This window comes from Leptonotus elevatus, chromosome 10 (genome assembly GCF_054856555.1).
Source record: "Leptonotus elevatus isolate MCC_2025b chromosome 10, RoL_Lele_1.0, whole genome shotgun sequence".
NCBI classification, from domain to species: Eukaryota; Metazoa; Chordata; class Actinopteri; order Syngnathiformes; family Syngnathidae; genus Leptonotus; species Leptonotus elevatus.
In genome coordinates, this window is record NC_141248.1 from 10,052,555 (window position 1) to 10,074,492 (window position 21,938).

General features: G+C 39.2%; 1 protein-coding gene across 17 annotated transcripts in view; it reads right to left on the minus strand.

Moving 5' to 3' along the window:
• Positions 1-21,938, minus strand: part of nfasca (neurofascin homolog (chicken) a) — a 121,523-nt gene that overhangs the window by 80,880 nt on the left and 18,705 nt on the right. For 16 of the 17 annotated variants that reach the window (XR_015096387.1, XR_015096384.1, XR_015096385.1 and 13 more), the window contains exon 1: positions 1,541-1,784. The exons of the other annotated variant lie outside the window; for it this stretch is intronic. The gene's annotated coding sequence lies outside the window, so the exon portion shown is untranslated. Of the gene's footprint in view, positions 1-1,540; positions 1,785-21,938 lie in introns of those variants that run through there. 17 annotated transcript variants of the gene reach the window in all.

Genomic DNA, 21,938 nt, shown 5'->3' on the forward strand with positions numbered 1-21,938 from the left:
AACAGATGAGCCGTGATTGGTCGTTACCTACTTCCTCAGCACAGGTGATGTCATCTTCAGTCGACAGCAAGTGGAAAAAATTGTTTTTAAAGTTATTAATTGTACAAGAAAAATTCATTCTGGACAAAATGCAAAAATGTTACTGCTTAAAATAGCTCAATGTGTCAATCCCTTCTGAATTTACTATATAATTCAATATTAGATAAACTATTCATGCACAAGATATAAAATACATAATACATGTATAATTGATTATTCAAAATTGAATTGAAACACCGTTGATCACAAAAGTTTACTCACCCCTGGACTATCGTCTATGCAGCAACAGTAACAATAAACAACATGCATTGCTGTAATTTTAGATGTATTACTTGTAACCCAAAAATAAAAATGTAATCCCCACGTTTCTAAACTGCAATACAATTAGCATCCAAAATGCTAAACTGAGCAAAGCTATAGACCGTAATGTGCATAGAACAGAATGCAATTTATTTCCCCTCTTGTGGCAAGGGTGGGAAGGGGGTGGGAGACATATGAGTCCTCTCCAGAAAACCTTTGCAATGAAAGACTGAAAGACCACATTGGCAATTAGTCTTTCTCACTGTCGCTCTCTCTTGCACTCTCAGTTTCTTTTTCTGTTTTCTGGGTGCATTAACCTCAGCTCCACACTGCTCCAGAACAAAGAAAGGGCTGTGTTGATGTTAGTGTGTGTGTGCATGAGTAACATGTGTACCACTCTACACTGGACATTCATGGTCCAACATTGTATACAGATACACATGTAAAAAAAAAATAATAATAAATACAATTGTTCTTCCACGTCTATAATTCAGTGACAACGCTGTCTATCCATGCATTTTGAGTAGTAAAACCTCCTTAATTGTCAACAAAAAGCTTATTTACAAGTTGCCATTATAATAACGGACACAACAAAAGCACACATTCAAAGCCGTATGTAGGCTGGATTGAATGAGAACGAATTCCCCTTGATATTTTTCATTAAAATTAGTAGCAAATTCGAGTGTAATTCAGGCAGTGAAATGGTAACGGAATACCATTAAGATGTCATCAGTCTCAGGCTTAATTTAACAATGAATGACAGGTTGAACCCTGCCTGACCACTTCATGTCAAATAACAACCAATAGCAGCTGAGGACTTGTAGATGTCGTAGCCAATGCAATAGCGTGCACGCAAAACATAACCGACATAATCAACGTTTTCCAATCATTTGTGACTGGCAAATGAGTCCGTTTGTGAGCGCGCATGTGTGTGTGTGTGTGTATTTGTGTGGGACATACGAGGAAGTGCTGTCAGATGAAACCACGTGGCATTTACCTTCAAACAGCCTCAAAATAAAATTCAAAAAATAACTTTCACAGCATTCATAAATATCCACACAAAAAAATATGTTGTTCATTTATAGCAAATCATGTCAAATGTTTAAAGTTTATATTGACTTTTAGAAGAACCATAACAGGAGGAAAATACTTTTTAGGTTGAAATACACACACATACAAGTATACAGGTACACACTACTACCTTTCTCAATGTAACGCTTCAATCCAGGTTGCCAAACAGTATTGTATCTCCATCTGTATCAATCCCCGAAAAAAGAAAAAGAAAAAAAAGACTGGACAGCTGTTAATCATCTACACAATCATCGAACACAGATGTAAAAACCCCCCAAAAAAATGTCAATGCGGCCATTTGCTAACCATCTTTTTCATTCATCTCCTTTTTTTTCTGAATCTCTCAGTCTGTTTGTGTCGCGCTTTCAGATCTGAGTGCCTCTCAGCCTGAGCTCTGCTTTCCCTCGCACACTCTTCTCCATCTGTCACCGCCCCCTCGTTTTACCCCTCCCACCTCATGAATTATGAATGACCTCAGACACGCACCGCAGTCGAACATGCTCCCTCACACACACACGCACCCACGCACACAAACTCAACGAACACATTAACATGATTTTACAGAAAACCCTAGTACTTTAAATTGAACAATCTAAAGCAAACTGTACCGACCAACAAAAGAAAGGGATCAAATGTTTGCCACTTGCGGGGCTAAAAATGTGTGACTTACATCTAAAATTGTTTACAGTCGTTTATAGTCGTTTACAGAGGAAAACATGCACAGTAAGTAGTAAATTTGACTCTACTTAGAGTGGGACCAAATTGACTCCGTTTTAGAGTAGGCTAAGATTTACGCTAGGAAGAGAGTCAAATAAAGAATTTGGGGGGGTAAAAGTTACTCAAGGGTTGAGAAACAAAATCACAACCTTCAGCGTGGGAGACTGCCACGCTACCACCTGAGTAGTGGTGCAACGGATCATCATTGATCCGTGGTCGGTTCGTATCAGGCCCCACGGATTCACATTCGATACCATTCTGACATGTCAAGGAAGCTGAAACATACTCAATGTAACATTCTTAGCCTAGCTTCAAAATAAAGTTGACCAAATACAGTAATACATTGATGGCAATGCAAATAGCCTTAGTAGACTTTTACTTTGAAGTTGGCCCACGTCGTTGCGTGATGGCTAGCTTGATTTATTCATCGTAGTTGATTGACATTAAAGTTGCAACCAACATCAACACAACACTATCCCAAACTCATGTTCAATCGCTAATTTAGGATGCTAAGAAACCGCTAATTAATTACGTCGCCGTCATTGTATGATATGGCAGAAGTCTCCAACGTAAGTGGCTAGCGGCTAGTTGTTAGCGTTACCAATGAGTGTCTGGCAGGTAAGTAAGTTTGACAGCTGGTACCTGCTGGCTTACTTGAATTATTTTTCAATATTCTGGACCAAGGCTACTTTGTAATTCACTCTCCATGATAAAGGAAGGGAATGTGCCTTAAATTGCACGTTGAGGTATTTTCATAAAAAAAAAAAATAAACAGATAAATAGAACTTTGTCTTCATTTATTTTACGAAACACTTCTGCCCATTAAATAAGAAACACATTTAACTCAAAATGTCAACATTGCCTCCCTAGGTGTTCCAGCGTGCCACCCATCAGCAAATCCAGCATTGCCAGGTGTGATAAATCAGGTGAAAACTGCACTCAACTGTCAAACTTTGTGGGCATGTATGTGCAAATATATGATTAGAGGAAATATATAGTATGTTAAGAGAGAGAAAACTGCGCGTGCAAATGAAGAGCAATTTATGGCGCGATCAGCGGGTAACCTGGCAAGAGCCGGATTGATAATTGTGATTCACTCAAGGGAGTTCTTCGCATTATGAATCTGGAACTTAACTCAGCAGATCCATTTGTGAAAGGAGGGACTTGCTGAACAATACTTCGAGCTGATTGGACGATGCAGCATCTTATGCACGTTTGTTTTGACCAATCACGGCAACGGATGAAAATGTCATCTTCGATCTTGTCTTAGGGAGAGAGAAAAAAGCACAAACATATTTATCAGATAAAAATGCACAAAGCGCCTCTCGCTATAATTCTGCAAGAACAGAATTAATTCATCTATAGCCGCGTTTCCACCGCAGGAACTTCGGGGTAAATTTACGGGGCTAGCCCCCGTATGTGCGCGTCTCCATTGCAGGAGCCTTCCCAACCGGGCCACATTTACAGGAACTTACAGGGACGAGCGGAGGTCCTACTCGAGGGTAGGTACTTCGCCGGCCCAAAAAACTCACGATCGGGATTTCGTGCTGATTGGCAAATTTTTTTTTGATGCATTCTCGGCTTAAGTCTCTTCCACCAAAACAATTCTCTTAATAATCCTTTGCCTATTTTCGTTCCACTCTACTGTTAGCCTTTTCAAATTGTTCATCTAGACGCCGTCTCCTCTCACTCAAACCATCCATCCATGTCAAGTACATAAAATAAAAAGCAGAGAAAAACAGCAACCACATAAAGTTTTTCTCTGTCCTCGTTGTGATTTTTGTCGCGCGGTGCTTGGGTGACGTCACGGGAGAAACCTTCGCACGGCGTTTACGTGTCGATCGAAACTCGTGACGTTGCGAAATGGGTCGTTCTCCTCCAAATGTCCATATCACAGTGCAAATGTGCTTCTGCCATATTGAGGCTCTAGTGCACAACTAATGTGGCACATTTAGATGGCACTATTTGTGTACAGTGCAAACAATAAAAATGTAATCTTCCATAATATTTTCTCTTTCAAGGGTAAGTCAACTCAAAATACATTTCTTGACAATAATATGTTCTAGTTTCAATATTGTATTCTGGTTAATCTTGTGGTAGCGGAATATGAGTTAAGCAGCAAAATCCAGCAGTTTTTATCAATATAGAAGGCGGCCATTTTGCCATTTGGCCACTTACTGTCAAGTAAAAATGACATCACAGTTGCTCAGAGCTCAGGTATCAATCAAAATGGCCATCCCCTGAGATGGATAAAAATGGCTGGATTTTGCTTCATAACTCATATTCCAAAAATTTAATATTAATCAGAATGTCATGTTTAGACTTCTGAGGTCACATATAACATATTATTTTCAAGATTTTTTCATGATTGCCTTCCCCTTTAAAGATGATAAGAAAAATACATTATAAAGCTGGATTTTCCAGGATGTTAAGGTGGCCATCGGCCCAGAACAATTAAATGCAATTCACACAATTTCTCGCTGTAAGTGACTATTCATACAAATGTTCTTTATGTTACTATTTTACTTGTAAATAGTTAAATCATTTTATGTTGTTATTCATACAAAAAAAGATGATGTTTGTCATCATTGTTAAATTATAGCAAATGTTGCCTCATTTTAATTTGCTGATTGCAGTGCAATGTTGCCATTGCCATGCACCGATGATTCCAATTTCTAAAATTCCAAGCAATGCCAGTGGTCAACCATTGGCCACATATGAAAACTAGGGGCAGATCCCCCGCACAATGCACAACATTGCGGCGTGCGGCAGGCCTTACTAATCGTCCTCTTCACTTTGCCCGTCTTACAAGAGCAGCACCCACCAAGTGTCAAAAGCAAAATGAACAAGGCAGGCAAACGATGTGGCCTTTGTCAAATGTTATTTTTCAGGGCCAGCAATGTCTTCTGCTGGCCTAAACACAATCCCCAGCACTGACCTACATACGTTCCATGAAAATGTATGACTTTATTGCCAACAGTCTATTCTCTTGATTCCGTAGTGTCGTGCCAGTACGTGTGACTTCCTGATGACATGAATCCATGCATTCCTGTCACACTGTGAACACATAAACACGTAACCAAAAGCTCAAGCACACGGCAGCCATGCATGAACACATTCACACGCAAAATGCACAGGTCACCGAGAAGACAGGGCTGATCATGCATGAAGGCAAGGCAAGCGTGCATACTGAAAACTCTATTTCGTTCTCTCTCACTCTCACACACACACACACACAAGCACACACACATCAACCCAGAGCTGCCCACGTATGTAGTACAGGCGAGAACGCTCCCCCTTTAGCTGTAGGCTATCTGAGATTTCTCGTGGATGCGACATGGCTGGAAGGAAGGTCAGTCACGGTAAATTAGTGTGCACCCATATTTGTGTGTGCATGTGTGTTATTGGGCATTGAGTAGGCAAAAAAAAACAAAAAAACGCCAAACTACAACATTTTCCAGATTAAGAGCCAGACTGACAGTTGGGTTGACATTTTTTCAGTACTTAAGCATGTCACCAACTGATTTCAGACATGACTTAATACAATTCCATCCCTAAAAAGTATGTATTTTTAAGACAGTGCCTAGTTTGAGATTTAAATTTCATATTTATATATTATTTATTGAAATGAAACAGTACTGTATCAAAACTTGCAGAGGTGGCAAATCCAAGTCCAGAAAGTAAAAACCCTGCTACAGTTTGGCTTTAGCCCCTTGTGCTAGCTAGCTAGCTCCCTAGCAGGTATCTGTTAAGTTATTAACATTGTTTTTCAGTTTCAATTTATATTTTAGCCGTTTTGGATTTAGTTATAGCTGTGGAGCTCAATGAATGGGATTGTCTATTGTATCTGTCTCACACTCCTGAGAAAATAAGGGAGTGTATGTGTCTGGTACCTGTCTCTGTCGGAAAGGGAGGCACAGGCTGATTATTGTTTTTCTCTAATCTGATTTATAGCTATGGGAACTTGCAGAAGGGAGGAGAGAGGAATTCTCTTGTTTTTACTGAGTTGTAAACAAATGTATTGTGGGCTGATGGGAGGAGACTTTTTCACCCACTTTTCAATAAATAATGATGTGCCGGAGTAGACGACACACAATCTGATGGAACACGGCTTCAGTGTCGTCAATTGTTGTCATCAGAAGCTTCTGTTATAATGATACCTTTGCAAAGGGACTTCTTCACCAGAATCTCACCATTCAGTTAATTGAACACGCAAAGAGTACAATACTTAATATTGTCTACTCTAACATATCCAAGCACCCGGGGGAGCTAGCTAGGGAGCTTGCTAGCTAGCACAAGGGGCTAAAGCCAAACTGTGGCAGGGTTGTTACTTTCTGGACTTGGATTTGCTACCTCTGCTTACTTGAGCTGATCTCAAAATTAAACACAGTAGTTGGACTTTTATTCATGGCTAAAATAGGAACAGCTATAATAGGTTTTTCTTTTTTATTTTTTATAAAATAAATAAAAATGTTCATGATATTAAATGTAACAAATGGAGTGACATGATGCAATGAGAAAAAGTGATTGCAGTGGCCTTCAGTACAGACAGAGACAGTTTTGATGTTTTATTTTTTTACTGAAGTGCGCTAATGTGTCCTCTTGACCTCCGCCAACATTTTCAGCCTCTGTCAAGAACCCACCCCTGCCCCCAACACCTCAATATGTCAGAGCTGTGTCATGCAAATCACCCTTGCATATCAATATATCATATGCCCTGGCAACAAAAGGCAGACCTCATCTCCCTTCTGAGTTTCCTTAAGACGTGCGCCAAGACACACACGCACACACACGCGCACACACACACGCACACACACACAACAAGCAGACAAAGCAAGGACATCAACTTGTGTCCAGATGGACTGCAGCAGTTGACCTGTTCATTTCTGCACACAATAAACAACAAACAGACACACTTCCAGACATGCAATGCAATGCAATGCTCTCTCTCTCTCTCTCTCTCTCTCTCTCTCTCTCTCTCTCCCTCCCTCTCTCTCTCTCTCTCTCTCTCTCGCACGTATTTCCTGGCATTAAGTATGTCAAATTGCACATGTATATTTATCTATACAGTATAGATAGATAATGTGGTCAGTTGCTATGCAGTTGTGATGTGCCTATATTATTCACTTTTAGATTGTCGAGTGACTCTTTTTTTTTTTTTACCATATATGCCTTTATTCTGTCATATTGAATTGTGCATTGCCATAGACAGAGTTACGGAATGAAACATTTGTCTGTAAGTTTTCTTACTTCTTTGCATCCATTTTCTTCAAGGCCATCTGAATCCAGCCCTTTTGTCGGTTGTTGTTGTTTTTTTTGTATATAAAGATGCTCTGTTTTCCAACTCCCTTATCTTGTCTGTGTTTGGGTCCTACTGCCGCACCTCATGTGACATTAATGCTCCACACAAGAGCAAACTGATCACTTCAGTTATACTTTATAAAGTTAAAGTTATACTTTTCAAAATAATAACGTGTCTTCCAAAGCGCAATTTAAGTGTCATTTATTATTATGATGAATAAACTATTTGGATTACAGGCTTAGCTTGATTCTTACAATAACAAGCAAGACCAAAGATATAACATGTTTTTTAATCACACTAATTAAAAAAATTAATTAAGGAAAAATGTAAAATTGTTTGAGTCAGAGACAAAAACCTGTGCTGCTCGTATCCACTGGGTAAAAAATAAATAAATAAATATATATATATATATATAAATATGCCATGATTCTGTATTGAAAAATAATTAAACAAATAGGGAAGGAAAGGAAATGTGAGGAAGGATAGAAGAAATTAGGACAACGTAAACGATTTATGCCCAGGGGTTCCTTGCCTTAATTAACTCTGCAATGACCCCTGCACACACACACACACACACACAAACACACACACAGCAACTGTTTCCGTGTGGTTATTGAACCAGGTGTCGGGTCAGAGTCTACCCAGGGCATTGGCCACACATAAACACACAGATTTATGACTCATTTAGGACCCCTCAGTATTATGCAGAGAGGAAGTAGTCATTAGTCACAAGCCTATGACAATTTTTAATTAGCGTGCGCCTGTTGTTTTATAAATACATTGTATGCGTATGGGGTTGTGTGTACGTACCCTCTACCTGAAACAATGTACAGAGCACATAAAACACGATTAGACCCACAAATACACATTCTATATTTTGTGTGGGTGGATGAATGCAAGTTCATTCCCTTCATTAAAATATAAACAAGTCTTGTAAACATTAGAATGTGTGTTTGTGTCTGTGCGTCAAGCGTGCGTGCCACGCTAGGCATGTGTGTGGGCTACTGTCAATTAGGCTTTGTTCACGTGAAGGAGCATTGTGAATTGTACAGTAAGATAAACGACAGAGAGAGAGAGAGAGAACACACGACTGTACCATTGTACAGCAACAGCCTTTTCTCAAATAACACACAGAGGCATATCAGTGCAGTCTCTTAAGAAACACAGGGGAGGAGAAACCCACATTCAAGTAACTGTCTTGGCAACGTTATGACAATCGCCTACAAATCATGTTAATATTAATTCAGAACTTCTGTGTCTGCATTAACACTAGAGTATGGAGGACCAAAACTGTTGAAATAAAAAATAAATACATGACTAAATTAATTAATTGATTAATAAAAGTGAAAACAAAAACGAATATAAAAAATAAATATAGATTGGAAAAACAACAAAATATATATATATCCATAAATAAATAAATAAAGTAAGAATAAATACAAAAATAAAAACGAGATTCCAAAAATAGAAATAAATATAAATGTCGAAATAAATACACAAATAAATATAATACAATGGCGGAGCCCAACCCAAGAGATGCTTAGGACCGCCCCCTCATTTGAATAACATTTTGTTCTGACAGAGTGTATGCAGCATGAAAAAAATAAATGTGAGAGCAGTGCGGGGTTCATTATTGAGTGATATTTAATTATATTTATATATTTATTTTTATATTTGTTTCAACATTTATTTTTATATGTATTTTTATTTTTGAATTTATTATTTTTTTTTTTACTTTTATTTATTTATTAGTGGATATTTTGTTGTTTTTATTTATATTTCTATTTTTTTTGTATTTTCTAATATCCATATTTTCACTTGTATTCATTTATTTATGTCTTTATGTATTTATTTATTATTTTATATATTTATTTATTTATTTAGTCATTTATTTAGTCATTTATTTAGTCATTTATTTAGTCATTTATTTATTTTTATTTTGGCAGTTTTGGTCCTCCATACTATAGTCACCAGATTCTCCATCCATCCCCAAAAAATATTTGTCAACGAGGGGTACGGACAGACGGAAAATCCTATTCGTCACCGGGAGAGAGGAAGTGCGCATGGTGGCTGGCAACATATGCCCATAAATATTTATCCAGAAAATGGACCGGCCGTTTGGAAAACTTCCAAGATTACCGATGGCCAGTTGGCCAGGTGGTTGGGTTAATGCTTTAGCTATATGCTATCTTTGTTGACAGTTCAACAGCGCTAAACAAGTCAATTCACTCACTATTATCCACAAAACTGTTATGTTTTGCTCAGTCCCAGCAGCTATTGGAAGATGTCTGCGCCGTTTACCTCGAGCCCACCCCACATTGGAGCATTGGAAATACTCGGCTTGCGTTGTGTCTGGCCGGTGACTGCGGCATTACCCTAGCCGCTAGTACGACTACATTTCCTATTATTCTTAGACATGGCTGCAGGAAGTAGTTCTACTTCTGGTATGACGAATAGACGCCTGTTAGCGATTAGATGCGGATGAACGTGAGAATGCAAATGTGAATGTAAATAGGAAGGAATTTAACAGTTAAATTCCTATTTAATTTGTTGTTCATATGAATCGCTATGACAAATGCGTGATTGACAAACATGGCCCAAAACCGGGACGCACCCTTGGTAAAAACAGGATAAAACAATGGGGCTGGCAAAGTCTATACAAAATTAACGAAATGAAAAAAACTAATGTTCACATGAACTTTTTACGTCTATAGTCGTCATTGGCAGTGAATTAGTTAATTTGAGACAAAATCCATTCATGTCTAGTGAAAAACCTTGACACATACACTGTGTACATCATAAAATCCCACATTAATAATAATAATGCATCAGATTTATATAGCACTTTTCTTTCTAGAAACTCAAAGACGCTTCACAATGGATACATTATTCATGCACTCACACATTAACACTGTGGTGGCGGTAAGATACTAAAGTGGCCACAGCTGCCCTGGAGCAGGCTGACAGAAGCGTGGCTGCCAGTGTGCACCTACGGCCCCTCCGACCACCACCAAACATTCGCACCTTCCATACACCAGTGTGAGCAGCACTGGAGGCAATGTGTGTGAAGTGCCTTGCCCAAGGACACGTGCCTCGGGGATTGAACAGCCAACCTTCTGGTTACCGAACGACCGTGTCTACACCCTGAGCCACGGCCGCCAATCAATTAATAGGCCCTTCAACAGACACAGAGACGGAAGTGAGTGGGTAAAATGGGGGCAGGCAATTAAAAAAATGTGGAGGCAAATCACTTTTAGGACTAAGAGAGGAAATAACAACAACACAGGAATTGTCTTTGTAACGCAGTACCACAAAGTGCAACGGAACCAGGACATCCTCAACCTTCCCACAGTCCTCTCTTGTTTATTTCCCTCTAATTTGATGAGCAGTGAGTTGTCTCATTTGTACAAACAAGGAGTTTAGGACTGGCGCCAAAATCACTTATGTTTTCTCTTTCACTCTCTCCCTCGCTTTCACTAGTTTTCTCTCTAGCGTGTGCGTGTGTGTGTGCTAGATGCATGTCCTGGCTAACTCATCATGTTGTCATATGAGCAGCACTGAACAAATTAACAGTAAGATGACATTTAAAAGTGTTAAAGTGTTACATAAATACATTCAAGTAAATGCTCGATTCACGCTTTGTGCGTGCGTGTGCACGCGTGTGTGTTACTGTTAACATTTTAGTTACCGTTTTTTCTTTTCTGAATGGTAGAAGTTGCCATTCGTGTAAAAACACAAAAACCGGCAAAGCAACGAGACAGAATAATTAATTAATTTAAAAATGAGAGGAGGAGAAAAAACACATGCACACACACACAGCCAGCATGTTAAAAAATGCACAGCTTTTAATATTTACTGTATATGCTTATGTTCTTCAAATTTGTGTCTGTTTCTATGCGATCCTTTGGTGTGTTTGTTTATTTGTTTTCGCCTGTTGAATGCTACAATTATAGTATTTTGACAACATTACTGTGTTCTTCCAAAAAATTATTAAAATTCTGAATAAAAAGATTTACACACAAATAAAATACATGGCTTTACTACGTCATATCTGGTTTGGCCTCTGTGAAAACCCCTCTGGGAAGATTTCCGGTGCGTAATTCAAAAATAATGACATTTCTGGTTGATATGTATTGATTTGAGGAACCGTTCATTTTGGCGTACATATTATATTGTTTAATAACAACATATTGAAATGTGTCCCAGAGCCTCCCACACACACTTTAAAGCAACACTAAGGAACTTTCAGTTTATGTTGATTATGGCGCCGCCGCCATATGGACAAAAGTGGTAATGTTACAACATTTCCCATGAGGACAAGCGCATTGCATCGTTTTTTTCGTGCGTCAACATTCAAACTTATTTTATTTTTATTTTTTTCTAAATTGACTTCTGTCTTTGTAACGAATGGGTAAAAGGGGAAGTGATGTATGCCATAAAGCTGTCACCGCATTTGTAGTTTTTTGTGTGGCACTGTTCCTACCATCCTCCTCAAAGTTGCTTGGTGCCAGTCAAAATGATAAAGAAGGTTTAAAAGTTCCTTAGTGCTACTTAAATAATAGTAGAGCAGACATTCATGTAAACTATCCAGCAGAAGTTCGGACGGAACTTTTCAGAACATAAACTCAATGACTGGTTTTGGTTTGCGCGAGGCACGTGTAACATGCCACGTGAAACCTCCGTCGTAGCAGCAAAGGAACAAGGACAGGGAGAGAAAAGGTGAGGCAGGCCATGTGAGGGAGCAGCTGTTCCAGAGAGCGAGCTTCACAATAAACAAGAGGCACAGCGGTTATTGCGATACTGTTGCTATGGCTACATTGATGCTGGATGTCTGGCCATGCCCAAAACCTGGCTCACAAACACACAGAGATGGCTCGCTGGCTACATTTTAACGTACAAGTTAGCACAAGACAAACATCACCGTTAAAATGATGTGTTGTATTTATAAATATTGATTATGGAGAGACTTCAGGAAATCGTGAGATAACGTGATTAGGATAGCACTGGCTGAGGGGAGATGGGTTAAGTGTTTTTAATTGTTCCTTTGATTGTTTCAATCATATACAATATTAGAGGTGTGAATTGCCGAGTACCTGGCGATTCGATTCGTATCACGATTCATAGGTCACGATTCGATTCCATACCGATTAATCCCGATATATAAATTAATTAAATATAAATTGATTATTGCGATTTTTTTTTTTACTCACATTTAGAAGATACAAATTAGACAAACTTGTACATGTACACTGTAAGATTTGTATGAAAATGTATTTATCTTAAAATTCAGGCTTATAACTGAGCCACTGCATTAAACAAACAGGTTGCAGTCTGTTTCATGTTTGAACAGCACTGAAATAAAATATTAAGGCTTAACGTTCCATTAATATAACATTCTTCCATGCTTAATGTGTGAATCCTAACCCTAAGTAAGACGTTTTGTTGAATATTTCCATTAAAAAAAAATGTTTTAAATCAATTCTACCGCATATTGAATCGATTCGAGAATTGCGTGCTGTAATATCCCGATGTATTGCCGAATCGATTTTTTCTAACACCCCTATACAATATGGAATATTTAGTTAAAAATATGTAGCTAAGTATGTTTTACTTTGTTCAGTATTCTGTAATAATCAGGATGTAATTTTGTGACATGCAATTGGCTACATCTAGAAAGTCAAAAGTTCAGCATCTTTAATTAACATTGCCCTTGTGCGTATGTCTACAGTTATAATCAGCTTCGCAAACGGATCTGGCGTGGGAAGCACTGACATGTAAATAGAAGTTATATACAATTAAATAAATAAAGAAGATTTGGCCATTGATGCTGATGCTCATACCATGTAATGTTAGTTGGTTTCATGAATTGATATCGGATCAAAAAGGAAAATCAATTCGATTTTGATTATTCGATTTTTAAAACCCAACCCTAATTTCGACATACTGAGATTGGTTAGTGAGATACAGTTACAAACTGACCTCTGGTGGTCACTGTAATAAGTGTTGAGCCATGTTGAAGAAAATGATTGCACTTTGGAACAATATTTGAATTTTAAAAAACACATTTTCATCACAACTGCAAGTTTTGGTGCCTGGACTGGCTATCTGGCATACAGGGCACATGCCCGGTGGGCTGGTGTCTTTCGGGGCTGATGCCAAGCTATTTAATTATTATTTTCCTCTTTTACCCCGAGAGACCAGCCCACAATTCATAGGTAGCGGTCCATTAATCCATTTGCAAAACTAAAATGGCGGCGTCTCCCCAGAGCTTGTCTGCGAGGGAAGAACTTGTTTTTAAGTACTTGAAACTTGTTTTTTTTTATCAAGATGTTGCTTCAATAAAAGTGTTAACACCATCAAAACTACTGTGCTAAATGAGGAATGAACTCCATCTTTATAAATCACGTGATCGATGCCCGTGCGTCCCGCGGCTGTCACAGGGCTGATCTGATTAAACGGGGGAACATATAAACTAGGGGTGTTAAAAAATATATAAATTTGGCAATATATCGCGATATTACAATGCGCAATTGTCTAATCGATTCGATATGCGTCCGAATCGATGTTTAAACATACATTTTTTTAATGAAAATATTCAACAAAATGTCTTACTTTGGGTTAAGGTTCACACTTTAAGCATGGAATATTGTTATATTAATGGAACATTAAGCCTTAACATTTTATATCAATGCTGTTCAAACATGAAACCGATTGCAACCCATTTGTTAAATACTCACAGTTATAAGCCTGAAGTTTCAGATGAATAAATAAATGTTCTTACAAATCTTACAGTGTACATTTACAAGTAGCGATTAGTATTTTCTAAATGTAAGTAAAAATCGCAATAATCAATTTATAGATTTGTATCGGGATTAATCGTATCGAATCGAATCGTGGCCTATAAGTCGTGATACGGATCGAATCGCCAGGTACTCGGCAATATACACCCCTAATATAAACGGCAGATCGGAATGGATCACGTCACATGTAAACAGGTGACCAGAGATCTTCATTCGGAATGATTTCAATCGGAATGACTAAAAAGTCTCCATGTAAACCCGGCTAGTATTTAGTGGCAGAGCTACGTGATAGTCAGGGGTTGGCCAGGATTCGGGTTATCTTAAAGTGGTAAACCACAATGGTAATATGTGAATAATGCTTTGGATAGTTCTGGCTAAAATGGACAGAACAACATGAGGATACAGTCGGTCTACTACTTCGCCTCTGATGCGCCGCCATCACCATCCCTAGCGGAAATTCCGTGTGAAAGCGGCTACGTTGTCAGCAGGATGTGGCAGCAGTATACTGTGTGTGCGTGTCCAACATGCGTCACACTCTTCTTTCCTTATTGTCAAGTCAAACACGTGCCAAGCCTATTGTTTGCACCCTAACCCCCGTCACTTTACCCCCCCCCCCCCACCCACCCTAAAGGCACACGTTAACTCCAATCCCCATGTTTTGTCTCCTTCAACAGAAGGTGTGGCGCTTTTTTTTTCTTCAGTTAATGAGTTAGCGGGGGACACATGGACCAAGCGGAGGCTCAGGTCATTTATTCATTTAGCCCGTTAAACCTCTCTGTAACCTCAGCGCTCTCCACCCCCCCCCCCCCACCCCCTAATGCCTCCATCGCCCAAAAAACACACACAGACAATATGCAAATAATTGGATCACACATCTCCAATTGATTTAATACCACTACTCGTGAGAAATGAAAGATTTTCTTGACATGTTTGTCAGTGTCAACGACATAAACAAACATAAAGTAGAATTTGGTGTTTGGTAACACAAAAAAAAAAAACGGAGGTAGCAGGTGGTCAGCAGCAGGCGTACGAGTCATACGCACACACACAAAACATGCAACATGTACAAGCCCCTGCATATCTAATGACATACCAAGATGACATAAGAACAAGTGAGGACGACTTGACTGGCCATCTGTGACATGGAGGCCATGACGAACATCTGTGACAATCAATAACACACTCACTCTCGTACACAACCCGAGGCATGAATTAACAAGACACATCCATACTTCCAATATAACAACTTAATGATCTCTTCCATTTCGAAGGGAATTGTAAAAAATAAGGGAATACAACTATCACACATGTCAAGTAATGCTTCTCTTTGACTTATTTTATTGCATTTGGTCGATGACTTGACGAAGAACACCAACTAGCAGATTACAAGAAATGAACAGCACGGTTTAACAATGGCACCGTGATTAACTAGACAAAGTGCAATTTCTGCAGAAATTGCGTGGGAATGCTGAAAAGCTGAATGCATGTGCTTATGAAGTAAATTGAAAGATAAATGATGTGAAAATTACACACTTTTAATTGTAGTTAAATGACAAATGAATAAAAAGAAAACTTGAACTGCAATCTGTCTAAAGTGGGATTTAATCATTTCAGAGAAATTATAATCCATTTCCTGATCTGATAGTCAGTTGGTGTCGAACCATCCAATGAACTAAAATGTGGTCCAAGCGGCGTTTGAACCCAGGTTCGCCGTGGTGGCAGACAAGTGCTATAAGCACTGACCTAACTTGACTTGGCTAATGGCGAATTTATTTTGAAAATGGTCATCAAATGAAATTTCAATATCTGTCCCAATGAAAATGAATGGGGAAAAGTTGATATTTAAAGTTAAATTGTGCGAATACTGTAGTAATGTGAAAGCAAGTCCAAACTTCAACGGTGTAAATTGGAAGTATTATCTGGGAGTCGTTACACTGCAAAAAAAAAAGCGTGTAGAATAAAAATCACAATAACATATGTGGGAATGCTTCCCACAATTATGAAGAGGCTTACACACACGCATACACATTTTTCTGGGAAGCAGGTTTTTTTCTTTTTTTTTTATGTGGAGAACACAACATGAGGTAATCAATACCGATTAGACTCTTGGTCTTCCTCTTTAAGTTAAGATTGCAAAAACAGATGGAGAACACAAGCATTCTGAATATGGGCCGAAAGTATAAAATGTTTGATTTGTTCTGTTAAGTAATTTCATCATATAATAGTTTCAATAGAAGAGGCTGCCATTCAAGTCATAAACATTAATAAACAATAAACAAAGTGAACACATCTTGCTGATATTAGAATAGCTAATGATACCGGTATGCTTGTATGATGTGCATGCGCGCGTGTGAGACCTAAATGTGTCAAGTAGGAGGGCCCGAGGCTTGCGTTCTATTTGCTAATCACACATGTTAAGTCAACCAGTAAGGAGTCGGACACACACGTAAAAACACACGTACGCACGCAGGGGTCAGAGACGGGATTATTGTCTTTTTGTGTTCCAGGGAAATGAGCCTGAATGCACCTTCAATAATTCATCCAGGAGCCTTTTCGCCCAAGTTGAAAAATGTCAACTTTCTTGGCGCTTCGCCTCACGGCAGCCAATCAGCTTAGGGAGCGGACTACGTCGCGCACAGCATCCTGTCCGTTGGCAACAACACTGCCAGCCAGGACCGAATGGTGAACAAGTAGCATAATGAGTGCTGGTAAGTATATTTACCAAGCTAGCAATAGTGTTTAGCATGCTAAGCTATTTAGCGCTACCACCGGCCGCCAGCTAAGCAAGAGTAAGGCATTGCTGGAGAAAATAGTGCCCAGGCGGCAGGAAAGAAGTAGAAGTACTTGGCAGTGCTCTCGTTTATTGACTCGCTAAAGTGCTCTACTAAAGCTGTGGTGCGCGCGAATGCACAAACAAGCGGCATCGTTCCAAAACACTCGCAATGAAACACTAGCTATTTTTGTAAACTTTGCGCCGGTAGAACTGGGCATAATGGCCGTTTGTGGGATGGAATAAATCATTTCCCCGGCCAAGTGTAGCGGCCTCTCTCATTTGTAGAGGGAGGAAGGCTCCGAGCGCCGTACGCCCGACTACGCCAGGCTTGACATTACTGTTTCCGAATGGGAACTGAACAGACGCTACCTGCATCTTCGTCAGGCGGACAAATTCAACGGCAAATTGTGTGACATTTCTCTGATGCTAGTTGTGCAGCTGGTTTGACTTTACATTTTTAGCGTTTAAGCTGTATAACTTAAACCTGGAAACCAGACTCATCGGCGAGTGAGTCTGGGTACAGTTGCTATGAAGTGCATTTTTGAGACGGGGCAAACCTGACCGAACAGACAGTGGAAAGAACCAATCGGTGAAGAGCGAACGTACATGGCTAGTAGAAGAGAGACTTATGACGTTGTTGCAGTAAAAACTTGATTTTGAATGTTATGAGGACGGACTTCGCTCCAGCACAGAAGAGGGACGTTGCTCACGAAGAATACATCACAGCAAATAAACTAATTGGATTTGCCCGGCTGTTGCGAGCCGGGCCGAATCGCGGTCAATGACAGCCTTTCCAGACCTTTCAAGAAAGTGGGCGTGGCTTGCCAGGCTAGTATTACTCATACGTAGATTATATGTTTTGTCAAAACTTCCCCAGTAAAATGTGAATTGAAAACATTGTCGTACCTGCACGTATTTATCAGTAAAGTAACATAGTGAAAATGGAGTAAAATATGAATATTCCATTTACCATGTGCTTCCCTATATTTTCTTCCAGCGCTCCTAAAAATTTAAGTTAGGGGTTACTTTGTAAAAAAATGTTAGTCTGGAGCACCGCCATCCATTGCCCTGAGGCCACAGCTCAACAATTTTAAATACACCCCTGCGGTGGTTATTTGCTCTATAAAAAAAAGTTGAGGTGATATACATGTAAACTGATTCCGTGTCAACAATATCAAAGAAATCAATAGATGGCAAAGCCCAATTGTTGGCTTGTATTATATTGTCGAGGCATGCCTAATGACGTGACCAGTGATTGAACATTGCAATGAAATATATCAGTCGCGGTATTAAAGGCAAAGGCCGCATATGTTTTGTAATCATAAACAAAAGGCTGCACAGCACAATTCTTTTATTCCAGTGGCATTTCACTCTATTAAGTCTGACCTCCATCACTCAAGCATTGTTAACCTGCCAACACTGACTCAGTGTGTGTTTTAAAGATCACACGCTGAAGAGATTGCAAGTTTTAATGTCCTTGACCCGAGCTTTAATTCCCATCTTGGCATTTGATTTGGACTGCTTTCTCACATGGAATTAATTTTGAAATAGCCCCGCTTGTTTGTGTCAGCGTGTATTGGATGTATTATTTTTCTATGCTCATCACATAAATATATCTCAGTCATCTTAATTGATGCATTCCTTACAGGTTGCAGAGAACCTTCAACACATGCGCAAATATACTATATTAGATAAATAAATACAATTATGTAAGTCTATGAAGTGAACCATTTTATCGTGTGATCTTTGTCATTTTGGAGGACTCACTATTTATCGCTGTTAGGACCCGTTAAATTGAACTTTAGCAGGCATATCAATTGAATTTTAATACATAAAAATGTGTGTGCGTGTGTGCTTATGTGTGTGTCATATTCTTCCAGAGTACGACCTTTGAGATGATTGGCCATCTACCCTGCCAAGATGGGACCATGCAGAATTAAATGAGTGTGCGGCTTAGGCTGGCCTAATTAAATGCAAAGACATAACATGATCGTAGAGTAACTCGTTGAAACAACACCAGGAATTCACCTTTGCTTTTTAATCTTGTATTTATCTTACCTCCCTATCTACACCGCGACAACACAACAGTAAATTTTGCAGAGTCCATGATTGTGCACCTACGTAACACAAACGTATTGGACGAGTAATGGCAATAACTTAAAGTGATAGTGTGCAAAAGTTCACCACAAGGTGTCGCTATGTCATTGAATGCAGCCGAACCAAGCGCACTACGGAGGCTCAAAGAGACCACACTCCGCAAGCCGACCACCTCATTTTGCGAGAGCGAACGAAGGCGGTGTGGAGCCCGGTAAGCGACGCCAAAAGACCGAGCGAGCCAGATTTAGCTAGCGGGAGTTAGACTAAACCATATGCTGGAGTGGCTAACAAGATCGGCTAGTGGGAGAAGCTAGTAAAAAAAAATAAAGCTAGTAAAAGTTTACAAGAGCAAAGCAGTAGGTGACAAGCAGCGGGAGCCCGAATCAGCGATGACCATCTGCAGGCCCCAGCTGTGGAAGGTGAGTGGCGGGAAACCCCGTGCAACAAGCAACACCAGGACTAACGACTAGGGATGTAAGGATTCACTCAAGCTCGATTCGATTCAATTTTCGACTTTCAGTTCCCGATTTTTGACTCGATTTTAAAAATCTTACCTTTTTTTGTTTTTGTTTTTTACAAAATTACTGACTTGATAACCAAAATATGTTTTTATTTTAACATCTGTATTTTGTCCTTGTTACAAACATTAACTTTTTGTAACTATAAATATATATATATGTATATATATATATATATATATATATATACGATATATATTAGTGCTGTCAAAATGAAGGCGTTAACTGATTAATTAATCACCAAAAAGTAGCGCATTAATCATGAATTAACGTAGTTTAATCGCACTATTAATTTTGACGATAGATGAAGATGATCCTTTAGCGTGACAGCGGATGGTTACGTTTAAGGTAGCACAGGTTGTGTTTAAACAATAAACATAATTACATGCATTAAAGTAAAGCATTTAATAAATGTTTGCATATTACATTTAAAATATTTGTTCATGTCAAAATATTGGGGTAATTTTTTTCAATTTCAAATTATGCAAGTAAATAACTGATTAGAAAAAGAGGATGAGCGCGTGCAGTGGATCACAAAAGGTTGAATACATCCTCGTAACATTAAATGTCAAAATAATTAACACATAACCGGTGCGCTTCAAATTTGGCGGGAAAAAAATGTTGATAAAAAAGCCTTTTTATTTAAGTGATTAATCTTGATTAATCAAAATTCAAAGATGTGACTAATCGAATTAAACATTTAATAGTTTGCTCTATGTACATGTTAGAACCTCCCACCATAGATCCTATCAAAGAGTTGAAGAGATCATCTACGGAGCGTTCAGTCCTCAATGTCATTTCATGGAGGTGTCAATTGACAAATATATGTGTTTCCAAACCAATCGTCTCTGCACAGGGCTGCATTATTATAACCTTGCGCTGCAAGCTGAATTCTCGCGGGATTTGTGAGTTCACGAACCCCCGAGAATCCATTTTGTACCGAGCCCGCTGATTATCACCGATCCATACACTTTTTCTACGGACCAATCACAGAGCGGTATTGTGTTTGGGAGAGGGATATACGGCTTTGACGAAACCAAGAGCGCCAAAGCAAATAAATCTGACTTAATTCTGTTCTCGTAGAATTTCTCACAGTTTTTTTGTTGAATGAAGAACAGCGAGAGGCGCTCCGTTAGTGATGGCAAAATGAAGCTTCATGAAGCATTTGCGATATTTTTTGACTCCTCTAGATGGTGCTCTTGGTTTAAAGATAAAGGCAAGTGCAATGAAAATGGATTACATTTGCATTGCATCTTTGAATCATGAGTGCCATCTAGAGGAGTCAAAAATATCGCAAATGATTCATGAAGCTTCATTTTGCCATCACTACGCTCCGTGCATTTTTTACTTTTTTTTCCTACGACGACATTTGCATCCGTGATTGTTCAAAACAAACGTTTGGTAGAAGTGCACAAGTTGTGCATTGCCCAATCAGCTTAAAGTATTGCACTGAATGTCCCGCCTTTTCCTAGAAAATCACATTGGAGCATTCCCAGATTGATACTGTGGAAAACTCCCTCGAATCCCAATTATCAATCTGGCTACTGCCAGGTTAGCATTATTAATCATAACACATGTCCGTGTTATGCTTCATGTTCCAAAGAGAATTAAACTAAATGCAAACATAATCAACGTTATCACTACACAACTGCATGCATGTTGTCGTTGCCAGCAATGGGCTTCGATCCCCAAGCCTCCGTCTCCCAATGCCTCCCTCCGCCCCCGTTCCTCACTCACTCACAGCGCAAATCATTTGCAGTGACTTGTAAATATCGACAGTATTTTACAGCGTTCATATGTTGCTGTGTATCTTGCTATGAATACGTAAAACAACTTGAATTCAAGACTTTTTGAACACACATTGACATGACACTTCACTGCCTGAGGCCACACTGAGTGACTGAGTCTTAATACACTCCTGTGCGATGGAACACAGCGAAGAGTAGTCTCACTAACAGGCCATCGCCATCGCTCCGACAACAGATTAGTCATCCCAGATTGTGCGCTGACTGAGTGAATCCGAGTCAGTTGAAATGAGCTCAGGCTTTGAGGAACTTCCTTAATTATTATGCACACGCTCAAACTGGGATTAAGAATTTCATTTACGACAATGGTTTTGGAGCCTGCCTGTCACATTCGGGGATTACGGCTATTGAGGGAATTGTCATGATCTGCGTTTTTGTTGACCTTTTGGATTTGCTTTGCATTGTTTTGATCTAATTTGATTTTGTTTCTTAGTGTCTTCCCTGTCTGGTCATGATGTCATTGTCTCCACCTGTTTTCTTCAGTCCTGTTCCATGTGTCTACGGTAGCCGATGCCA